The sequence below is a fragment of the Sus scrofa genome, chromosome 14 (assembly GCF_000003025.6).
Source record: "Sus scrofa isolate TJ Tabasco breed Duroc chromosome 14, Sscrofa11.1, whole genome shotgun sequence".
Classification (NCBI taxonomy): domain Eukaryota; kingdom Metazoa; phylum Chordata; class Mammalia; order Artiodactyla; family Suidae; genus Sus; species Sus scrofa.
In genome coordinates this window covers 19469559-19493856 of record NC_010456.5, presented here as the reverse complement: position 1 = coordinate 19493856, position 24298 = coordinate 19469559, and the positions used below count along the sequence as shown (strand labels likewise).

The following is a 24298-nucleotide window of genomic DNA, read 5'->3' as shown; positions in this document are numbered from 1 at the left end:
TGATATTTAAACATAAGAATAAACAATTCTTTTGTTCTTTACTAGTCTATATGTGATAGGCAGAGATTTCTGACTCTTTTAAAGTTTTATCTTCTCTGAATATCATGAAGTGTTTGAAGAATTAAGATTCTAATTTCTCCCTATGTTCACTTTCAAGGATGCATATGATCCTCTTTGGTGAGTCTTACTTTCCTTCTTTCCATCTTTTGAAAATGTTGGCAAACTTTTAAATTAAAGGCCACATGGTGGATAGGGAACCTCACATAGCACAGCAGAGGTGAAGATTTAGGGGATGTGCTGGCTGCCGGGAGAGGCTACCAAAGGCCAGAGATCTTGGGGGAAAGAAAGGAATGGATGCTGTTTTCTTGAAATGCTTTCATAGTGATTCTTCAGGAATCTCAGAGAGCAGACTAACTTCATCAGGTGCATGAGTTGTGACAGTTTTGGACAGTTCTGTCCCCATGTCACCCTTCACGAAAGCTCTGTTCCTCCTCAGACCTCAGCCCTGTCCTATAATCCAGGGCATCTCCATCTTGCCCACTCATCCCCAGTAATGCCTTGCATGTTTCATAGTTTTGAGACATGGCATCTCAATATTTTGTGAGGCTGGGTGAAACAGAATCTCTATTGTTATTGCATCTTAATCCAGGGATTTTTTTTTTCCCCTGAATTTGATCTAAGTTATATTCAGTTTCACCTAGGCCAAAGAGATCAATGTCCTGAAGGATTAACAAATGCCTGGAGATTTAAAATTCCCTGCAGCTCCTGTTGTGGTTCAATGGGTTAGGAACCTGACATAGTGTCTGTGAGCATGCAGAAACAATCTTTAGTTGATGTATTTATTTGCATTAAATAGATTTGAAAGAATTTTCCTACCAATAAAATTAACTTGCAGCTGGTTTAGTATAAATTAAATGCCAGAATTCTTCAGGCAGGGAGCTGATATTTGTATACCTTGAAAATTCGTGACACTATAGAGAATCAGGGTGCTAATTCCTCAAGAAAGGGATTTCTTAAGACAGAATGCATACTGCTTCTAGAATCTAGTCTCATGCCTTATATAATCAACGGATTTTTGGTTTCTAAGGAGATATTGTATACCACAGGGAAATATAGCCATTATTTTATAATAACTTTAAATAAAGTATAATCTATAAAAATATTGAATCACTAAGCTGTACACCTGCAACTAATGTAATATTGTAAATAAACTGTACTTCAACTAAAAATTGAAGTTGTGGATTGGAGAACTGCTGCATTTGCATGGAGAAGCAAAACACCCCAAAGAGCCAGACACATGGAAGAAAGAAGAATCAAATTCTGGGAGTGATACATCTTGATTCAGGACTTACTGTGAAGCTGTACTCATCAAGATAGCAAGGCATTTGTGAAAGAACAGATGTATAGATCAGTGGAACATAATAGCCCATAAATCAACCCATACACATATGGTCATTTAATCTTTAGCATTGGGGCAAAGGCAATTCAATGGACAAACAGTAGTCTTTCAACAAAAGATGTGGGGACAATTATTTTTTCTAAACTTTAATTGGAGTATAGTTGATTTACAGTGTTATTAGTTTCAGGTGTACAGGAAAGCAAATCAGTATATATAATTCTTTTTCAGATCTTTTGAGATCTTCCGCTCTTCTTTCAGATCTTTTCCCATATAGGCTATCACAGAGTATTGAGTAAATTTCCCTGAGCTATGCAGTAGGTCCTTGTTACTTATCAATTTTGTACATAGTGGAATGTATATGCCAATCCTAACCTCCCGATTTATTCCTCTCCCCCCTAGCTCCCCCTTCGGTAAGCAAAAGTTTGGTTTTGAAATCTTTGAGTCTATTTCTATTTTATAAATAACTTCCTTTGCATCATTTTTTATTGGATTCCACATATTAGGGATCTCATATGATGTTTGTCTTTCTCTGTTTGACTTATTTTACTTCGTATGATCATCTCTAGGTCAATAAATGTTGCTGCAAATGGTATTACTTCATTCTTTTTTTATGGCCAAATAGTGTTCCAATGTATGTATGTATGTGTATATATACTACATCTTCTTTATCCATTCTTTTGTTGATGGACATTTAGGTTGCTTTGGAGAAATTGCTTTTTTTTATGCAAGAAAAATATAGACACAGGTTTTAGATAGTTTAGCAAAGCAAACTTAAAAATGGATAATGGATGTGAATGTTAAATACAACATTATAAAATATCTGGAAAAAAATATGGGAGAAAATCTAGTTAACTAGCGTTTGGTAATGATACAACCCCAAAAGCACAATCCATAAAAGGAAAAAAAATGGGTAAGCTGAACTCTATCAAATTTAAAAACTTCTGTCCTGAGGAAGATACTGTTTAGAGAATGAAACGACAGGCTGCACACTCTGAGAAATCATTTGCAAAACACATGCTTGATAAAGGAATATATCTATAGTACTCAAAGAAATCTTAAAACTGAACAGTAAGAAAACAGCCCAATTAAAACATCAACAAAAGAGCTGAATAGTCACCTCAACATATACAGATAGCAAGTAATCATCTGAAAAGATTTTCAAAATCATTTGTCATTAGGAAATTGCAGCATTTTAAAAATGAGGTACTGTTATGTACTACTTAGAATGACTGAAGTCCAAACACCTGATAATACCCAAACCAAACAAGGATGCGGAGGAGTTCCCATTGTTGCTCAGCAGTAATGAACCTGACTAGTATCTATGATGATTCGGGTTTGATCCCTGGCTTTGCTCAGTGGGTTAAGGATCTGGTGTAGTCATGAGCTATGGTGTAGGTAATAGATATGGCTTTGTTCCCTCACTGCTGAGACTGTGGTGTAGGCCAGAAGCTGCAGCTTTCATTTGACCCCTATCCTGGGAACTTCCATGTGCCACAGGTGCGGCCCTAAAAAAAGAAAAAAAAAAAAAAAGGGAGCAGGGAGCAGGGGTGCAGAGCAACCAGAACTCTTATTCGCTGCAGGTGGAATGCAAAGTGGCATAGCTATCTGGAAGAGAATCAGGCAGTTTGTCAAAATGCAGTCTTACTATATGATCAAGCCTGTTTACTTATAGTTACCCGATGAAGCTGAAAACATGTTTTTCAAGAAACAAGCATGCAGTTTATAGTGGCTTTATTGATAAATGACAGAAACTAGAGCCACCTATTGTCCTTCAACAGGTGACTTGATCAACTATGGTCCATCTAGACAATGGGATGTTATTTGGCAACAAAAAGAAATGGACTATCAAATCACAAGACAGGGAGAAACATGAAATGCATGCTGCTGAGTGAAAGAGACAAGTCTGAAAAAGTACATATGGTATGATTCCAACTCTATCACCTTCTGGAAAAGGCAAAACTATGGATCCAGTAAAAAAAGAATATATCAGTAGTTGCTAGGGTTTCAGAGGGAGTCGGGGGGAATGAATAGGTGAGGCACAGGGGATTTTAAGGGAGAGAAATTATTCTCTACGATAGTAATGGTGGAAATGTGATGTGATGCCTTTGTCAAAAAGGCACAAAATAAAGAGCGAAGCCTAATGTCAACCGAGAACTCTGGTTAATAATAATGTAGCAATCCTGGCTTGTAGATTGTAACAAATATACTAGTGCAAGACGTTGATAATAGGAGAAATTATGGGGTGGTGGGGAGAGGGAATACAGGGAACTTTCTGTGCCTTCTGCATGATTTTTCTAGAAACCAAAACTGCTCTAAAAAAGAAAAAGGACTTTTTGCACCACTCAGCTTCACCATTTTCCAACATTTTCCAAACCCTGTTACCCACTCAGCTTCACTGAGACAAAAGTTGAGAGAGATTTTGAGCAGTGTGGTGAGCTGGTAGAAAAGCACTAGAGGACATCTTGGGGAGGGGTTTGATCGAGTTGTGATGCTCTTCTCTGCGATGAGGCTCTATGTTTGCTGACTGGTACCCAGGGAAGTTAGATTCCTCCCCTTGTACGGAGCCCAGGAGCAGGGGAAGTATCTTTCCTCATGATCCCATTTTATTTTTTTTTAAACAGTTTTATATATTTATTTTTGTCTTTTTCCAGGGCCACATCCACAGCATATGGAGGTTTCCAGGCTAGGGGTCTAATCAGAGCTACAGCTGCCGGCCTACGCCAGAGCCACAGCAACACCTGATCCGAGCTGCACCTGCAACCTACACCACAGCTCCCTGCAATGCCAGATCCTTAACCCACTGAGCGAGGCCAGAGATCAAACCCACAACCTCATGGTTCCTAGTCGGAATTGTTAACCACTGAGTCACGACAGGAACTCCCTCATGATCCCATTTTATTTTATTTTATTTTATTTATTTATTTTTTTCATGATCCTATTTTAAAGGGATGGTTCCTAGGGCCAGGAAAAGACAGTCCTGATTGCAAATCTGGCAAGAGGATTTTGAAAAGATTCCCATCTTGAAAGGATAGAGGAATAATCTAACATTACAAATTTTATAAAGTAGATGTTTTATAGGAGAAGTGAGGTCAGGGGCCTTGAGTCAGGAAGAAGCTTTTCTAAAGTTCAGTCCAGCTGAGGGAAAAGTTAAGGCTGTCTTGATCCCTTTCATCTCTTGTTCCTTTAAAAATTCCTGTTCTTTTTTTTATGGTTGAGTATTATTCCATTATATATACACCATATCTTCCTAATCCAATCATCTGTTAATGGACATTTGGGTTGTTTCCATGTCTTGGCTATTGTGAATAGTGCTGCAATGAACATGCGGGGTGTGTGTGTCTTTTTTAAGGAAAGTTTTGTCCAGATATATGCCCAAGAATGGGATTGCTGGGTCATATGGTAGTTCTATGTATAGTTTGCAGCAACATGGATGGATCTAGAAACTCTCATACTGAGTGAAGTAAGTCAGAAAGAGAAAGACAAATACCACATGATATAACTTATATCTGGAATTTAATATATGGCACAAATGAATCTTTCCACAGAAAAGAAAATCATGGACTTGGAGAATAGACTTGTGGTTGCCAAGGGGGAGGGTGAGGGAGTAGGATGGATCAGGTGTTTGGGGTTTATAGATGCAAACTATTGCCTTTGGAATGGATTAGCAATGGGATCCTGCTGTGTAGAACTGGGAACTATGTCTAGTCACTTATGATGGAGCATAATGTGAGAAAAAAGAATGTATACATATATGTGTAACTGGGTCACCATGCTGTACAGAAGAAAAAAATAATGCATTGGGGGAAATTAAAAAATTAAAAATCCCTAAAATTAAAATTAAAAATTCCTGTTATCATAAAAAGTCCTCTTGTGATGTGTAAGAAGTTCAAGTCTTATTTGCAAATCCCATACTTTCCCACTTTCTGAGATTCTGACCCTAATTTATGGATGCTCTTTATTATCAGTGATCATTTTCACATCAAGACAAGGAATGCCAAAAAGTAAAAGCATGGGTCAGATAAGACTTATGGGGTTCATAATAAGCACTGAAAATATTTTGCTGCCCCAAACCCTTAATATGTAATTTAAAACACAATTAAAATTAATCCATAAAATTTATAAGAAATTCCAACAGTGTCCTGATTTTTACATGATTTCAGTATTAATGTTATTTCTAAAATATTGTTTTAAATTATTATGAAGAATTGATGTTGGTCCTCTGGTTAGTGGGAGCATCAATCTTTGCTGCCTGTTGTGTGCCTACACTGTGCAACAGTGGTCTGTCTAGGGCCAGTGTCTCACTACCTTTGACTAGCTTCTCATTTTAGTGGCTAGGGATCAGTTCTATTAAATCTCCTGCCATTTGTACCAAAACCATTGCCACAATGTTACCTTTTTTTTTTTTTTTCCTTACAAGAAACTGTGAGTTTGAGTCATGGGTATATTTCCCCCTACTTTCTGTCTTGGGCTGCAGATAAGGCAGCATTATCATTCAAATGTTCTTTTAATCATCCAGTCCATAACATTACCAGCAATCAGAACAGATTTGTAATTTGTGAGCCATGTGCAAAGAAGAGATATCTTGCTTCAGTGAGAAAATAGACAGTTTTGTGAAATATTGGCCATTTATCTGTCAAAGTGGGCCGTTATACATTGAACCACAGTAAAAAGCCATGATGCACCTTCAATTCCTTTCATTTATGCTTTAATGAAGGTCTTTTTTTGTGTCTGTGTGTGTATCTGGTGTAAGGCTGTTCCAAATTCTGCTATATTTGAATTCACTTTTGACAAAACTTAGGAATGAGAAAATATTAATCATAAGAAAACAATTAGAAGAATAAAATTAGAATGCATAGCCAGGCTGAATGCATTTCTTTTTAATAATAATAATAAAAAAATACCGGTCATCAGGAAAACAGTGAGGGGAAAATGGTGTGATTTTCATTTTCTCTCCACTACCTCTGCTTCATAAGCTGGGTGTTTTCTAAGGCAACAACCCTGAGTCTGTTGTAATATCTGAATTTGGGATCTATTTTTCTGCGTGTAATGTTCAATATGCTGGAGGCTTTTCATGATATGTCGGAATAAGTACAGAATAGGTGGTCAGAAGACTTGCCTTTTAATGCTTCCTCTATATCCTGCAATGTTTGAATTACATGACCCTGGGTGTCTCATTAAATCTTTTTGAACCCTGATCTCCTCATCCGAAAAATGAGGATAATGAAAAATTCTTTGTTTCTCTGTAGCAAAGTTGTAACAAGCAGCAAATAACTTGATGCATGTGAAAAAGTGTAGTGTAAACCAAAGAGCACCATGAAGGATTATTATTTATGCTTCAGTGCATGCATTGAACATGGTCTGCGTAATCTCTATTTTCAGAAACAAACCCTCCATCATGTTGACGTTTGCTAATTTTAAATCATGCTGCAAATGAATGATTCAGATTGGAACACCTGCTATCCTCATTTTTTTTTTAAGAAAATGACTATCATTTGATTTACAAGAACATTTTATCTTAATAAGTTCAGTTCAGCATTTATTAGCATGTATTAACCTGAAATTCCCTTAACAGAAAATCATATCTAATTCTTTTCTCAGATGTCACAGTAGTAACCATAATAGTCTAGAACACTAAACTCAGTAGGAGTGGATGGCCTTGATAATTCCCAATATTTTCCCAGGAGTACTTTGAAAAGTTTAAGTTTTGAAAATAAATAAAGGAAAAGAGTATTGTGTGGCTTATGAGGATCCAAACCTTTGGCCATTATATTTCTGTATTGTGTTCTATGCTGTGTAATTGGGATAACTGCATTTTTCTAGGCAATAACCTTATTTTAAGCCATTTTACCTGTTGTTTTTGTTTTAAGAGCAATATAGCAAGAAATATTATAGGCCAGTTTCCATAAATGGACGTGACTATGCATGATTCCAGAACACAATTTTATTTTTTGATAAGGTGTATTTGTTGAATTAGGTGTTGTAGAGAAAGGTTGTGAACCCATTGCAGAACCTGTGCTCAGTGTCATGCAGTGATATTTAAGAAGTGTGGCATTATCAGATTTTAAGAGAGTTGGAAAAGAAAGGAAGGTTTGTGACTGTTCTACCAATGTAGTTGGAGAACAAGGCAGCAATATGAAAACACATCTTCAGCGCTGTGGCATTCTTGGCTGAAATAAGGAGTGTTGTTTGTTTATTTGCTTATTTATTTATTTTTTATCTTTTTTGGCCATGCCCAAGTTATGTGGAACTTCCTCGGCCAGGGATCAAACCCACGTCACAGCAGTGGCAATGCCAGGTCCTTAACCCACTGAGCCACCAGGGAGCTCCTGGTGTCTTATTAAAGCTCTGAATCTGTTTAGTGCAGGTAGGGTTGTGTTTAGGGGAGTCCCCTAGATATGTGTGGGAGCAGGGTTGAATTGGCATGAATGAAAGAGGGAAGAGAAGCTGAAGAAGTGACTGAGTGTAAGAACCACATAAGCCCCCATGGCATCGGAAGGGAAGAAGGTGTATCAACTCTTGTCTTCAGAGATTGCCACGGGACTTGCTGCCTACCTAGACTTTTTTTTTTTTCCTCTGAAGATGTGATTGTGTTAAGGGAAGACAATTTAAAGAGCCATTGGAAAACTTCACCATTATTGTGATCTTTAAATGGAGTGAAATGTAACCTGCTCATTTTTGTTACTTGAAACCTCCTTAAAAGAAGACCAGACAAGTTCATTTTATGGCCTTTCAACTTCATAGTGAATATCACCACTCCCACAGAAACACTGGCATTGGACCCTCAAAGAGACCTCCTGACTTGCATGTTTTGAAGTTGTATGATTTTTCAACAGGAAGCCTCAGAAATTGTGAATGGCTTCTAGAGGATGGTATTGACATAATGCTGTAATGTTTAAGTTCTTTTGTTTCTCCTAAAATCTTCTACTAAAGAGTGATTCCGGAAAGCTGTGCTGTGCAAGAAGATTGAAGAAAACCAGATGTTGTTTTGCCTTCTTGAAACACTATGCTGTACAAGGCCTAGCCCTCTGGAAGTTTTTCTTTCTTAGTTTCGTTCAGCATTTTGAATAACAGTATCACTTAGAGTTTAGGACCATCTTGAAATCAGTTTCCCTTTAAGTGGGATCAAAAAAGAAATAATCCAAGCTCTGTTCTATTTCATCAAGAATCTTCATGCATCTTTCTTGCTGCACGTAGAACTGTGGAATCAATACACATCTTCTGGACCAGCCTGAGGGTAGAGATGCATGTGTCATGTTTCTGCTGCTCCAGGACACGGTGGCATTTTACAAATGGTCAAGGCATTGAGAAGGAATCTTTAGAGATCAGGTTTCTATTCTGAACTTTCAAAAATGTCCTGAAATATAGTACTTTGTGGGTACATGCAGTTCAAGGATAAAGAGAGGAGTAATTTGCCATTTGTACTAAATTAAATCAGACTTTCAGTTCAATCAAAACAGCTTGCAGCTGGATGCAATAATCTGATTTCCTGACACTCAGAGAAAAATTGAAGGCCTCCAAAAGACCCCTGCTGATCTTCAACATGAAATAGAGTTCACTGGCAATTTCACTCACACTCTGAATGCCTTCACATTTAATAAGCTAAAAAAAAAAAATGCAGATAAAGCATAAGGTTAGCTGGAGACGGCTCTCAGGTAGTGTTTTATTACAACTAAGTGAAACACACAGCGCAGTGCCTCTAAAGGACCATGCTCCTGTTCTCCCTCAAAGCAGCTATTTTGTTAAATATGCTGTTAGATGAATCTCTGTATTAGTGTCCTGGGAGTATTGTTTTGACATTGGATGTGTGTTAAAAACATAATCAAAGGCTTCCGAGAACAAATGCTAGAATTCGGTATGAATAACTTCTTGGGAAAGTAATGAGACAGATAAGAGAAAACCTCAAGTATCCATTAACTGTTGATTATTCATGCTAGTGAGAATCCAAATTTAGAGATAAATCTAGTCCTGGCAAATTAGCTCCATTTATAACAGTGCGTATTTATCTTGAGTTTTGACTATACGAATTGGTCAATGGAGACCTTTCAGGATGTGGAATGGACTTTTTCTGTTGCTCCAGAATTAAAAATTGCTGAATGAAGAGGAAAGAAGCACAAAGTGATAATACCTTCTAAAGAGATCTTCTTGCATTTGAAATCAGGAACTCCTTCTAGGGCTTCTCATGAGGTTTTAAAACTGACCCTGATGTCTTTCTTCCAAGTCTATCCCCTTCTTCATAAGCAGACAATTTACTGGCGAGGCACAGGGTCAAAATAAAGACATTGTTTAGATTATGAATCCTTAGCAATAGGGGTGCTGGCATTCTTCTCCCTCCCTTTTATGGTAGAGCACATCCTGACAGTAAGCAGGTAGGATGCTCAAAGAGGCCAATTGAGGAGGGACTAACAGAGGGACCATTTACAAGGTGGGACTAATTAAGAGAAGTAAAAAAGGTGTAGTGAAGCATACTGCCACCACCAAGGAAGCTTGAACCACCACTAACCCAAAGCGGCAGGGAGGGAACATGATCACTAGAACCCAGAGCTGGGGATGGAGAGGAAGGCAGCTTGGTAGGACCAGCAGGCTTCTGAAAAGGGACATGGCCCCTGACCTGGCAAGGAGAGGGTCAAAGAGATAAATACCTCAATATCTTTCTCCAAATTCTGGTTTCCTACCAGTGTCTCACTTTGGCAGAAGCCAGTGAGCAAAAGAGCCCAGGTGAAGTTTCACATAGAAGCCAGCCTCCTGGGTGCAGAGAAGAGAAGCTGGATGTGCATCTGGAGGGGCAAATAGAGGTGACCCAGCACACCACATTGGGGGCTCTCCAAGTATCACTCAGGAGGGATCTGGAGGGAGCTTTGGGATCTCATTCTCTGGCTGGAATCTTAGCTTCTTTACTGAGGGAAGAGCCATGAAGGAGATTCAGGCCTTGTCCCCCCGAACCCTTTGGATTCAACCCATGGTGATGCTGGAGAGGAGACTGCCATCAATCATATGTGATGTTGATGTAACATTGTCCTGTGCAACTGCATTGAGCTGAATTGGAGCTTTTACTACCTGAATGTGAAATGGAAGCCTTAAGACTTATTTTGGATGCTGTTGAGAGGATAAGAAATGGTAGTTCAACAAGGCACAGTTGTAGCCAGTGATTGTAAATAAAGCAAAACCACTACATATTTGTACTTCGCTGAGTCAAGACTTTTTAGTAAAATGGTTACATTGGAAAATTTGGGAACAGTAGCACAAGTGTATAATTTATATGACAAACAACAATTTATATGATAAACGACAATTGACAAGCTTCTGACTAATTGTGGCAACACTCCAAAGTGTAAACTGCTGATACTTGATTCTCATTTGTTAGGTGAAAAACTTGGACCAATGAACATTTTTTTGGGGGTAAAATCCTATGAAGAATTTTTTTTTTTCTAAATGAAGGATACATTTTCTTTTCTTAAGAATTCCTAAGTCAGATTACCCTGGAGTGGACAACATGGTATGAAAACCTTTAGTTTTTGATCTTAACTACCAAAGAACTTCACACTAATTTAAATATTAGTATTTCACTATGTACCATCTCACTATAACACATTATTTATTTTCAAGCAACAGCAAACTGGTGACCATCCAATAGAAGAATCAAGAGGCCTCCCACCCCGCTTCAGAGGCTGTTGGTGCCCTTAAAGCCCTCTCCCTAACACTGGGGAAGCTTGCTGGTGCCTGTTGGGATAACCCCTTCGTGAGGTGGTCAGTTGTTTTGTTCACTGACTCTTCTCTCTAAGGCTGGACTTCCTGCCCTCTGTGGTTAAGCAGGACCATGAAACTAATTTTGGTTAATAAGTTGTAATTTGGGGTGATGTTTATACTTTTCAGATCAAAGTACCTCCCCTTGAGAGTTTGGAGTTTTTACATATACTTTAGCCTCTTGTGACTGATGTACTGGGGGTGAGGTGGGGGGCTGCACAGGTTCTGGAAGTCAGGAAACAGAGGTCTCTGTCTTAGAGGTATGCACAGCCTTCTGTTACGCAGGTGTCTGAAAAGATCACATGAGCCCCTCAGCCTGATTGGGAGCCATCTCATGGATAGACTTTCTGGCACAACAATATTTTGACAGTTTTAGACAAAAAATAGTCGTGGAATGTTCTTTTAGTCTATCTGGGCTACCAAAAACCTATGAGACATATATTTCATCTTTTGGTAAAACCGTAGAGCCTGTGCATGTGCCCAGCTTCTTAAATAGGGAGGAACTCTGTCACCCAGCTCCCTTGTGATAGCGTCTAGAAAGTCCCTCTTTTCTTGGACTCTTCTGTATTCCATTTCAGGATAAGAGCTAAGGGGAGGCTGTGTGGTGTCAATGTTGCTAAGACAAGAGCTGTTACCCTTCTGATTGGTGGTCCCCAGAAGAGACCTTTGAGCAAGCTCCTCTGTTCCCACTGCCCCAAATCCATACTGACAACCAACTCAGGATTGGAAGGTCAGAGTCCTTGATGGAAAGCTGCAGAGCTTGCTAAAAACACCAGACATTTCTTACAAAAATACGATACCTTTTAAAATTGTACCTCACAAAATCAAATACCTCGGAATACACCTAACCAAAGAGGTAAAGGACCTATATGCCGAGAACTATAAAATCTTAATTAAGAAATCAAAGAAGATGTAAAAAAATGGAAAGATATTCCATGTTCCTGGATTGGAAAAATCAATATTGTGAAAATGGCCATCCTACCCAAAGCAATCTACAGATTCAATGCAATCCCTATCAAATTACCCATGACATTTTTCACAGAACTAGAACAAACAATCCAAACATTTATATGGAACCACAAAAGACCGAGAATCGCCAAAGCAATCCTGAGAAACAAAAACCAAGCAGGAGGCATCACTCTCCCAGACTTCAAGAAATACTACAAAGCCACAGTCATCAAAACAGTGTGGTACTGGTATCAAAACAGACAGACAGACCAATGGAACAGAATAGAGAATCTGGAAATTAACCCTGACACCTATGGTCAATTAATCTTTGACAAGGGAGGCAAGAACATAAAATGGGAAAAGGAAAGTCTATTCAGCAAGTATTGCTGGGAAACCTGGACAGCTGTATGCAAAGCAATGAAACTAGAACACACCCTCACACCATGCACAAAAATAAACTCCAAATGGCTGAAAGACTTAAATATACGACAGGACACCATCAAACTCCTAGAAGAAAACATAGGCAAAACACTCTCTGACATCAACATCATGAATATTTTCTCAGGTCAGTCTCCCAAAGCAATAGAAATTAGAGCAAAAATAAACCCATGGGACCTCATCAAACTGAAAAGCTTTTGCACAGCAAAGGAAACCCAAAAGAAAACAAAAAGACAACTTACAGAATGGGAGAAAATAGTTTCAAATGATGCAACTGACAAGGGCTTAATCTCTAGAATATACAAGCAACTTATACAACTCAACAGCAAAAAAACCAATCAATCAATGGAAAAATGGGCAAAAGACCTGAATAGACATTTCTCCAAGGAAGATATACAGATGGCCAACAAACACATGAAAAAATGCTCAACATCGCTGATTATAAGAGAAATGCAAATCAAAACTACCATGAGATACCACCTCACACCAGTCAGAATGGCCATCATTAATAAATCCACAAATAACAAGTGCTGGAGGGGCTGTGGAGAAAAGGGAACCCTCCTGCACTGTTGGTGGGAATGTAAACTGGTACAGCCACTATGGAGAACAGTTTGGAGATACCTTAGAAATCTATACATAGAACTTCCATATGACCCTGCAATCCCACTCTTGGGCATCTATCCGGACAAAGCTCTACTTAAAAGAGACACATGCACCCGCATGTTCATTGCAGCACTATTCACAATAGCCAGGACATGGAAACAATCCAAATGTCCATCGACAGAGGATTGGATTCGGAAGATGTGGTATATATACACGATGGAATACTACTCAGCCATAAAAAAGGATGACATCATGCCATTTGCAGCAACATGGATGGAACTAGAGAATCTCATACTGAGTGAAATGAGCCAGAAAGACAAAGACAAATACCATATGACATCACTTATAACTGGAATCTAATATCCAGCACAAATGAACATCTCCTCAGAAAAGAAAATCAATCATGGACTTGGAGAAGAGACTTGTGGTTGCCTGATGGGAGGGGGAGGGAGTGGGAGGGATCGGGAGCTTGGGCTTATCAGACACAACTTAGAATAGATTTACAAGGAGATCCCGCTGAATAGCATTGAGAACTATGTCTAGATACTCATGTTGCAACAGAAGAAATGGTGGGGGAAAAACTGTAATTGTAATGTATACATGTAAGGATAACCTGACCCCCTTGCTGTACAGTGGGAAAATAAAATTAAAAAAAAAAAAAAAAAAAAAAAAAAAAAAACACCAGACATTTCTTTAAAAATATATGTGAATGAATTCTTTTACAAAACCAGTAAGAACCACCAGGCCATTTTATGTAGCCTTGAGCTACTCAAAACCATCAGGCTGCATCCTTTAACTAGGTCCTCAAATGTTATCTTTTATTTTTATTATACCAGTTATACATAGACATATTCTTCTTTTAACATATAACTCAGGGTCATGTTAACTCCCTTTGATCACTCACTGGTCTGCATCATCTCTTGCCTTTTGTAGAGGTGACACCATTGGCAGATTTATGAGTGTAGGGGGTGAAACAGCGTGATTCTCCTCTCACAGGCCCTTCCTGGAGAGTTTTTTGGTCACTGGGTATCCCCAGTTCATCTGCCCCTTGGTCCAGTTCTCTGAACCCTGTTTTAACTAATAATATTGTTTCCCACTTGGGGTCTGACTTGGTCCCCTTGTCACCCGTTAGCCCTCATCATCTCTCTGTAATAATGATCTTCACACTTTGTGCTGTACCTGATGAATCCCATGTCCAGCCCACCTCTCATAGAATCCCAGCCTTTGACTGCAGTTGTTCCTTGTCTTAGAGGAGCTCCTTTTTGAAACCCTCCTTTCTTGGGTGGAATTGAATAGGAAGTCCATCACCCCGCCACCCCAAGCCATAATGTGCTGAGTCATTAAGTGATAGTTTAGCCCTGGAGTATCAGCAACAATGTCCTGGGGACATGCAGAATCCAGAGTTCCAAAGGGAAAATGTGCAGGAATTCCTGAGTACATCTTTGGTCTTGGTCACTTTCTGCAGTAAGCAAACACAGAGTTCAGGAAGGAGACTGGATAGAGAAGCGAATTAAAGATCTTCCTCTTCTAACCTTCATGACTGGCTCTTGCTTCATGTGTCTACAAGAGATGTAACTTTTAGAAAATGAACTTCTTCCCATTGGAGATTGCTGACATCTTATCTCCCTAAGTGTTATATTTCTAGCAGCAAGGAGTCAGTGGATGTCAGAGGGTAGGCTTTCAGATACCTGACCCAATAGCATCAGTGATATATTGCCCCACCTGGGGTGCCTGGATTCTTAAACCCTACTGCTGGTTAGCCTTCAGCTGTCTGAAGCCAATGCCTAGGATTCTGGATAACATGGAATTTAGGACTATTATTAACAGCACAGGGAACTTTAACCAATATCTTGGGATAGACCGTAATGAAAGATAGAATGAGCAAAAGAATGTGTATATATACACTCATTCATCGATGACTATATATATTTATCAATGGAAGATGATGAGGGCTAAAGGGTGACAAGGGGACCAACATATGTGTATGACTAGGTCATAATGCTGTACAGCAGAAATTGATGGAACATTGTAAATCAACTATACTTTAATAATATCAATAAAAATATTCCCTGCAAGTTACCTCTAACGTGCTTACCTCTGTGGTCGTGGTTGGGTGCCGGGAAGCTTATGCATTTGCCCCACAGGGGTCTTCTCTTGGCATCACCATCATGGGGAGCATTTATCTTCATCCTTTTCTAGCTGATAAATCTCCTCTTCCATCCATTCCCTCAGTTCGAGGTGACACATATCAAGCTCCCTCATGGCCCGTCCCTATAGCCCTCTTCATGGGTCAGTCTAACTTTATTCTATGTATCTGAGAATACAGGAAGAGTACAGCTCTCAGTGTTCTTTGCAGCTGGATTGAAGCTACGTAGCTGGACTCTGGTCTGGGGATGTCGACTGAAGTAATTCAGACTCTTTTGAGCCTTTCGCTTAGAAGCTTCCTCTTTAATTCTCCTTCATGGTGATGACCTGAGGTTTAAGCTGAAGAAACATGACTCCTAAGGTCTGTGGATGAAGAGACAGACCTTTTTTTGAGTTAAGTCCTTACATTTGGGGTTTGTCTCTTTTAGTAGCAATGTTGAAAAAGTGAATATTTTTCCCAGTACAGTTTATCACAGGATATTGAATATAGTTCCCTGTGCTGTACAGTAGGACCTTGTTGCTTATCCATTATATATATATGTGTGTGTGTGTGTGTATACACACACACACACACACACACACAAGTTTGCAACTACTAATCCCAGACTCCCTCTCCAGTCCACTCCCTCTCCTCCTCCCTTGGCAAACACACATCTGTTCTCTATGTCTATGAGTCTGTTTCTGTTTTGTAGATAGGTTTATTTGTGCCATATTTTAGATTCTATATTAGTGACCTCATACGGTATTTGTCTTTCTAAGAAAGTAAACTTCTTTGACCTCAATTCTTTTGTCCTCCAGAGATGGGTTTTGGGCCAAGGGTCACATGCTGTCTTCTTGCTGACCTCCTAGGAAGATTCTGTGTGGTCAGCCAGCTCCTCCCTCTGAGATGCAGAAGTAGATGCTATGTTTGCTCTGTTCTCCCTCTGTTGTGGGCTTGTCCACTGCACATACTCATTTTCATGTCTAAAGTGATGATTTTAATATGCTTTGTAAAGTATTTCTTTACATGAATGCTTTCCCTCTCTTTCCTTTCTTCCCTTAGTTCCTATCTCTCCTTCTTTCTTTACTTTTTTCCTACTTTATTTCTCTTTTTTTTAAACATTGGTTTTTGCACATGTAACGTCATCTTCTTGGAATTTAATCTCCTCATTTCTGGTCCTGTCACCTGGATGCACCTGAGTCAGCCTTCAGGAGTGAGGTGAGAGGTATGTTTTCCTGAGAAGGGTCCTCTGGCCCCGTGATGTCTGCTGGGCTCTGCATCTGCCCTCTTCTCCTTGCTGTTAAATTGTCTGTTATGCTTGTGTTGCCTCTGCTAGAATTCCAGCCCTTTGAGAAAGGTGCTCTCTTCACTCCTGCATTGTTAGAACCTGGTATAATGACTAGGACATAGAAGGTGTCAAAAATATTTGTTTAGAATGAAATGTGACATCTAGAAAACCACCAGGTTTCCCTCTATATTTATTTTTATTTTTATTTATTTTTTTTTGTCTTTTTGCCATTTCTTGGGCCGCTCCTGTGGCATATGGAGGTTCCCGGGCTAGGGGTCGAATCAGAGCTGTAGCTGCCAGCCTACGCCAGAGCCACAGCAACACGGGATCCAAGCCGCGTCTGCGACCTACACCACAGCTCATGGCAACGCCAGAACCTTGACCCACCGAGCAAGGGCAGGGGTTGAACCCGCAACCTCATGGTTCCTAGTCGGATTCGTTAACCACTGCGCCACGATGGGAACTCCTCCCTCTTTATTTTAAACATTAGGGGGTTCATAGAGCAATGGACTCCAAGATTTGTGTTCGTTTAACCTGTAGGAGAATTCTTGAAATATTTCGTGTGCACACATACATTTTAATGGTGAGATCTAAAAGTTCTAATCATACATTAAAATAGTTTTAAGGAATGTAATTTACAGTGCGAGTGAATTTTGACATTTTAAAATGAAACCCCTATATCATTCTTTAATTATATCAGTGGAATACTGTATTACGGTGATGTGAGGACCCATCATCTTTCATTTTAAAAATACATGAATAAGCTCATTTTTAAAGTCAGAAATTTTACCTTGTTCCCTTCTCTCCTTGAAGTTATATTTGCATTCCTTTTCCCTCAGTAAAAAATATTTCTTTACCATATTACATTTTTATGATTAAATGTGCTATTGACAACCCTATATTAGTTACAAAGAAATAGGATAATCAAAAATATTTAAGAAATGTATACTACACATGTATGGTATATATGTGTATACTGAATTCTCTCTATATATTCACATGTAATAATTTAATTCACATGTTCATAATATACATGTATTCTACTTATATATCTTGCACATATTTATTGTACATATATACACATTTTAATTTTTCAATGTTTTATTTTTAATTATTTGACTCTAGATATTAAAAATGCTATCATAAAAATTATTTACATAATTGATCAAAGCAACTTATATATATTAAAGCTTGATAGGAGTTCCCATTGTGGCTCAGTGTGCTAAGGACACAACATAGTGTCTGTGAGGATGTGGGTTTGATCATTGACCTTGCTCAGTGGCTTACAGATTTGTCATTGCTGCAAGCTGCAGCGTAGGTCACAGATGCGGCTCAGATCTGGTGTTGCCATAGCTGTGGTGGTAGGCTGGCCACCTGCAGCTCAGATTCGACCCCTAGCCTGGGAACTTCCATATGCATAGGTGTGACTCTAAAAAGAAAAAAAAAACCTTGATAAATAATTATTAAGTATGAAGATAAAATTTTATCAGGAATGCATTTGATAACATAAAATATGCACAATATAAATACCAAATATACATGTACTCTAACATATTTAAATTTTTTCATTGATTATCCTATTTGTTTGCATCCAATATAGGATAATTAAACTTTCTTTTTAATGATGTATTAGCTAGCAAAATGATTAAACTCTTCTTAAACAGTCTTGAAAGCAAAATACGACTTGCAAAAACATTTGTTACCTCGTTCATTGTTGAATTTAGTGTTAGTTTCTGAGTATAATAATGTCTTTTTCAAGATATATCAAATATGCATGATAGATTTTATTCATTTTAGACATACTAAACTAGGTTTAACCTGGTATGTTTAGAAAAGACTGAGACAAAATAAGTTATTATTATTTAAATGCATTTTGCAAAAAAAAATTTAGTAAAAAAATGCTTTTACCTTGATGTGCTTTAAATATATACATATTTAAACCATTAGTGCTGCAGATTTAGGTCATTTAGTTTGTGGAAAATATTTACTTTATAATATATATTCCAAAGACATTTTCCATAGTCAAAAAATCTGCCAAATCAGACTTAATTTCTGTCAGGAAAAGTCTAACTTCAGTTTTCAATTCACGTAGACACGTGAACATGTGTCTCTGAGACAGAAACCTCACTTCTGAGGCTGGTTTTCTTGTGCGTGGTTGTCTGGGTGATGACCCCTCTCGGGTGCGGTGCAGTCTGACAATCACAGAGAGATGGAGGAGGTGAAATTTTTAAGTAAAAATTGCCAGCAGCCCCTCCATGCTCCCTAATATATCTAAATCTAAAACATGACCACCTAAACCAAAATAACAAGTTTTCCAGGCATCTCTATTCTTAACAGAAATATATACAAGTACACAAAACATCAAGACTTTTTTGCTTTCTTCTTGTTACTTCTCTGAGTTTTCTAAGTTAAAAAAAATTTGGAGTTCCTATTGTGACTCAGTGGTTAATGAACCTGACTAGTATCCACTAGGACGCGGGTTTGATCCCTGGCCTTGTTCACTGGGTTAAGGATCTGGTATTGTCGTGAGCTGCAGTGTAGTTCACAGATGTGGCTCAGATCCTGAGTTGCTGTGGCTGTGGTGTAGGTTGGTAGCTACAGTTCCAATTCAACCCCTAGCCTGGGAACCTCCATATGCCACAGGTGTGGCCCTAAAAAGACACACACATGCACACACACACACACATGCACACACAGAACATATAGTGCATGTATCATGAGGAACTTGGAAATACAAGATGATTTTCAATATATAAAAATGACACATAGAGCAACTAAGTGATACCACTATATACCTATTAAAAAGGCTAAAATCCCAAGCACTGACAACTTCACCTGCTAGTGAGGAGGTGGGGCACTTGGAATTCTTAATTACTGCTCACTGGAATGCCAAATAGTATGGCCTCTTTGGAATTCAATTTGACAATTTCTTACGAAACTAAGTGTACTTTAATCCTATGATCTGGCAGTCACTCTCCCTGGTATTTATCCAAATGGGTTAAAAAACTTATGCCCACACAAAAACCTGCATGCAGACATTTATAGCAGCCTCATTCCTAATTGCCAATACTGGAAAATAACCTAGATGTCCTTAGGTAGGTGAATGGATAAACTATGGTATTTTCAGATGATGAAATCTTACTCGGAGATCAAATAATGAGCCTTCAAGCCATGAAAGGACCTGAAGGAACCCTAAGTGCATAACCGGTAAGTGAAAGCAGACAGTCTTGAAAAGCCTGCTACTGTGTGATTCCAACTACAAGGACATTCTGGGAAAGGCAAAACCATGGGGACAGGAAAACATCAGTGGTTTCCAAGGACTGAAAGGAGGAGAGGAAGGATGCTTAAGTGGAGATGCTTAGAGTAACAAAGCCCATCTTTGTGCTACTGCCCAGAACAGGTGCCACGTAAAGAGTGACCACTTATGTAAGTGATGCAATATGTTAATAATAGGGGAAAATATAGGGGAGGACCATTAGGGGGGATATAGTAACTCTCTGTACTTTCCACTCAGCTTTTCTGGAAAACTACAACTGCTCTAAAAAATAAAATCTATTAATTGAAAAGAGAGAGAGATATCTAGTTAGTCAAGAGAATGTAGGTATAGACTGGGTAGTAGATGATATTAAGAAATTACTTGCAATTTATAGTGAGTATGATGTTTGCAGTGGTTATATATACCTAAAAATCCTTATAAGAGATGTGTACTGAATTCATTAGAGGTATAATGATATACATCAATTTTGATGGAATTTACATCAAAATTCTACAGAAAACAATATTGGGTGTGTGAGAGTGTTTACTGTGCGTGTATATGTTGACAGGGTTGGGGGGAGATGTGAAATAAGATTGGAAACAATGTTGAGTGATGGATACTCACATTATACTAGAGTATGATTTTTGTGTATTCTGAAATTTTCCATAATAAAAATTCCATAATAAAAATTTTCCATAATAAAAATTAGGGTTAGGGTTAGGGTTAGTGTTAGGGTTAGGGTTAGGGGGATAACGTTGATATTAGAATAAAAACCAACGTCAATAATAACGTTGATATTAGAATAAAAACCATGTTATGCAGCACTGTATCAACCAGAAATTTCTAAATAAAACCCTGTTATTGACGTCTTCTATTTATATTCTTTGTTTTCCACCTGGCTATGGTGCAACCACCCCTAAGGTTAGAGAAGTTAAATGCCACTGATGAATTGCAGTGGCATTAGTATGGATTTGCAGAAGACTTTTTATAAATGATCTTCCAATTAAAATGGACGATTCACCTGTGGCTTTGCACAGAGTTATGTTTACATGTGTCAATACTGCTCATTCTTTATTTTTCAGATCTTAGTGGGATGGTGAGTGTTTGGAGAGCTTCTGGAGTGATCGGAATAGGCTTATTAAACATTTTTAAAAATAGAGTTCTAGGAGTTCCTGTAGTGTCTCAGTGGGTTAAGAACCTGATGACTCTGTTAGGGTGCAGTTTGATCCCTGGCCTGGTGGTAAAGGATCCCGAGTTGCCAGAAGCTGCAGTGTAGTCACATATATGCCTCAGATCTGGTGTTGCCATGGCTGAGGCATAGGCCAGCAGCTGCAGCTCTGATTTAGTCCCCTAGCCTGAGAACTTCCATATGCTTCAGGTGTGGCCATAAAAAGAAAAAAAAAAATAGGAGTTCCTGATGTGAATCAGTGGTAACAAACCCGACTAGTATCCATGAGGATGCAGGTTCAATCCCTGGCCTCGCTCAATAGGTTAAGGATCCGGTGTTGCTGTGGCTATGGTATAGGCTGGCAGCTGCAGCTCCAATTTGACCTCTAGCCTGGAAACTTCCATATGCTGCACATGCGGCCCTAGTAAAAAACAAAAACAAAAACAAAAACAAAAACAAAAACAGAGTTCTCTCAATATAATGGAACATGAAATTGACATGGTACAGCAATATTGGAAATACTTACATTTTTTTCCCTTGGCTTTTTAGGGCCGCGCATGTGGCATACGAAAGTTCCCAGGCTGGGGGTTGAATTGGAGCTGCAATTGCTGGCCATCACCACAGCCACGGCAACACAGGATCTAAGCCATGACTGAGACCTACACCACAGTTCATGGCAATGGCAGATCCTTAACCCACTGAGAGAAATCAGGGTTCAAACCCACATCCCCATGGGGGTTTGTTACTGCTGAGTCGCAAACAGGCTCTCCACTTACTTCCTCAAATTAAGAGAAGAATTACTTCTCAGTACCTCAGATAGTGCTATGTGTGTTATAATGAAACTCATGAAAAGTTTATGCTAGCTGGACTAGAATGAAAAGAAAAAGGGAGAATTAGATGAAAATCTAACAGGATATCTGTTATTTTTCAGGCATCATATTTTAGTGTTTTTATATATAGTATAGTATAAATACTAGATATAAATTTTTTTCAGGGATAGTATATTTTATATATATTTCCTCATCTATTCCCTATAGAAACACTAAGAAAGTCATTATTATTATTATAACTCTGCAGATGAACAAATTGAAATTTAGGGAAGTTAAGTAAAAATGAGCAATTGGTTTATAGTCCAGATAGAAAGTGAATTGAGGCAAGCTTCAAATCCCTGATGGATCTTACTTGAACGCCCATCTTTCACCCAATGATGCCTTATGTAACTGAGTACACAGCTGATTTGGACTGGGGGTTATTGGATAAATAAGAAGCTTCTCTGAGACATGGTGAGGTCATGAAAGCAGGTCTGTGTCGTGTAGAATGACCACAGAATCTCAGACTTCAATGACGTGTACTCTGGGAGATGGAATGATTGATAGATGCACAGTGGCAAAGCAGAAAAATCAGGAAAAAAGTTGCATCAAACAAGAAAGTATTAGAAGCAGCAGGAGATGACACTTATGAAAATATATACAGAAAACTCAGAAACTATAAAATTGCTAATCAGTCTTCAGTAAACTCAGCAGGCAAGAAGTTACAAAGAGCTGCTAATGAATTATTAAACTGAAACATGGCCCTGGATTAAGATAAAAAGGAGTTTGAAAATGACATCTTCCAAATGATATGAAACAAGTGTGACAATCAGCAACTCTGAAAATGTTGTGAGGGTGTTAAGGGGGTGCTATTTGCCTCACATGTTTCTACATCAATTATGCATTTTAAAGTAAACTTGAAGAGGTTCCTAATTAAACTCCTTGTACAGCTGTCAGAGGACTTTTTTCCTTATTTAGTACCAAGCTTAGAGACTGTGATAAAACATCCATGATTACAAATACTCAGTGAAAGAGCGAATGAATTAAAGATGTGCTGAAGATTCTGAAGCATCTTTCAGGTAGCTTCTGAGTAGAGTTGTCTGCAACATCACAAGTTACTAGATGTGGAATTTTCCAACATCTCAGTCTCCTTCCTTTATTTCCATCTAGACATGTGTCTGTGGTCATGTGGTGCTGTTATAAATAACAGTGAGAAATTACTGGATGACCAGGAAGGCTTACTACCGTTTTGGGAGAAGGATGGACGTCATCTAGAACAGACAGTTTGTGAGAGGCCAGGATTTGTCAAGAGAGAAAAGGATGGATCTCAATTACAATTTCTCCCTTCTCTCTCAAGAGCCATTGTGCTAGAATCAGGCTAAAAAGCTCTGCCTTACATTCTGGGCAAGAGAAAGTGACTGGTAGTAAGTCAAGCCCTCTCAGGTTGAAAGTAGGTCACACAGAAGGACAGGAGGGTAGAGGAACTGGCTGAGAGCTTGATGGGCAGATGGTATGTTTTGGAAACACTGGGCTAAGTATTGGCCAATGGAAACCCCTAATATGTTGAAGGAGAGCCCAAGAACATCTGGGGATCCTCAGCTCAATCATCCCATGCTCCATCGCCTGTCACCAGGAACAAGAACAGAATCACAGGATGGAGGATATACTCAGATAAACGATGATCGCTCATTTCCAACAGCCTATGGAGAAAGTGCAGGAAATCCAGGAAGGCTCACCGTGGGCAGAAGTAATGGGTTGGCAGAGGCTGAGGGTCAGGTCCTGGAGAACACAGAGGTGCAAAGGCACTGTCCCCATACAACTGGGGTAGTGGTGGGCAGACACCTCAGGATTAGGGGAGAGCACTGGTATGGCCTGGAAAATACAGAATCTGATGTCCTGGGGGAGGTGTGTCCAATTCTGGTAGCCAAACACCACTCAGAAATCTACTTTGAAGTTAATTCTTTAAGGAATTACACAGAGGAAAGAGGCTTGTTGTCACAAACTATCTTTCACTTTATTTGGGGACTTTATTTTTCGTGCTGCTCTTTGGTCGTAAAGCAATCAAATGTGTTTTCTCCTCAATTCATCTACTAAGCTAATGACTAATTTTTCTTCTCTTCTTATTTGGAATTCTTACAAGATTGGTCTTTGCTTTTGTTTCCTCCAACTTATCCACCTCTCTTTTCATTTTAGAAACAATATTGAAAAAAACTTTATCAAGGAACTTTAAAAAGTGGCTTTGTTCAGGTATAATTTCATAACTTTAAAAATAACTTTATTGAGTTACACTGCTTTATGGTTTTACTGGTGACAAAGAGAAGACACCACCCATTACAAGTGTGCAATTGAATTACATTTTTGGTAAACTGAGTTGTTCAAACATCACTATAAATCAGTTTTGGATTCTTTCTTTTTTTTTTTTTTGTCTTTTTCTAGGGCTATACCCGCTGCATATGGGGTTCCTAGGCTAGGTGTCTAATGGGAGCTGTGGCCACCGGCCTTTGCAAGAGCCACAGCAATGCC

The 24298-nt window shown here is 38.8% G+C and overlaps 1 long non-coding RNA gene across 1 annotated transcript in view; it reads left to right on the top strand.

The window, feature by feature from the left end:
* LOC110256746 overlaps nt 1-24298 on the top strand; it is a 182736-nt gene that overhangs the window by 4109 nt on the left and 154329 nt on the right. The window lies entirely within an intron of this gene.